We start from the raw sequence: 1,312 nt of genomic DNA on the forward strand, positions 1-1,312 counted from the left end.
CGTTCCATGTTGGTACGGTCCATGGCATCCAGCCGTAGGTATCCTGCGGGCACAGCAAATTCTCAGGTAGGAAACCTTGGCATACGTGTATGTCCTTGGCAAGTTGGAGCAGCTTGAAGACACTGTCGTTGTTCATCGTCTCGATCATGCACGGCTGGAACGTCAAGAACAAGATGCACGGTCCTACCGCTAGAAGGGGTAGTCGTCCAATGCAACTTCAACGTTCTCCAAGAGCTCATCCGCATTGCGAGCAGACATTCGATGTTGTAGTGACTGATTGGCAGTGAAGAATCCCAGATCCAAGATGTTCACGTCAGGTGAGTTTGGCGGTTGCGGCTCAATCGAAAACATCCAACCCGCGTTGTTATAGTTGGTGAAGGTGACCAGAAGTTTCGCGTCTAACGGAGTGAAATGGGCTCATGCGTTGTCGTCCTGGAGCATCACATGTCGGTGGGGGCTGGGCTCCTTCGCGACAATCGAGGGCAAGACCTTGTCTATCAGGAACGCTCGGTACACATCCTTTGCCACGGTAACTGACTTCAATTCATAGGTGCCTGCAGCTCGAAAGGCACTGTCTCGCTGGTCTTGAACGGACTCAACGAAGGGCCACGTTCCAATTTTACCGTCCCACCAATTTTCAGTGCTGTCAATGTAACGTGGACAAGCCACAGCGCTGATTAACATCACTTTTGTAATATAACTTTTCCACTTGCTCGTGCGTTGTGGCTCTTTCTCTCCTGGGACGAGGAAGTACTTACGCGTGGTTTTGTTAAGTTAAAGTCACTTTTCGTGCAAGTGGACAAACTGCATCACGTGGTTCAGCTCCATGTTCGACCGCACAATGTTCAAGGCAAATTTCATGCGGTGATATTTGCTGTCTTCGGTTCAAAAGAGGACGGATTGCAGTAGAGTGCCAACGCAAGTCACTCAACTTTAGGTAGCGATGTAAAGATCCGCGGATTATTTGTAGAGAGAATATAGGTGTGCTTACAGTATGCTATTGTGGGGCTTAACGCTGTTCCATGGTCGAGTCGCAATCAGGCGTAACAACAACGTTTCTGAATATGATGCTTGATCATTCCAAACGTAAGTACTCGATCTCACCTGCGGCCAAGATTCAAGTTACCAGCTAATATTTGTGAACTATCAATCAAATCTTTGGAATCTATTCTTTCCTAGAGAGAATGTAGGTGTGTTTATGCTACTGTAGCAATATTGAACACGTTGAAAACGTATGCACTGTCATTTCAGATATTGGCTTGATTTCGCTACAAGATATTTCCTGTGAACTTTCCCTGTGGAAAATCAATCT

The sequence above is a fragment of the Aphanomyces invadans genome, assembly GCF_000520115.1.
Source record: "Aphanomyces invadans strain NJM9701 unplaced genomic scaffold supercont1.16, whole genome shotgun sequence".
Lineage (NCBI taxonomy): Eukaryota > Oomycota > Saprolegniomycetes > Saprolegniales > Verrucalvaceae > Aphanomyces > Aphanomyces invadans.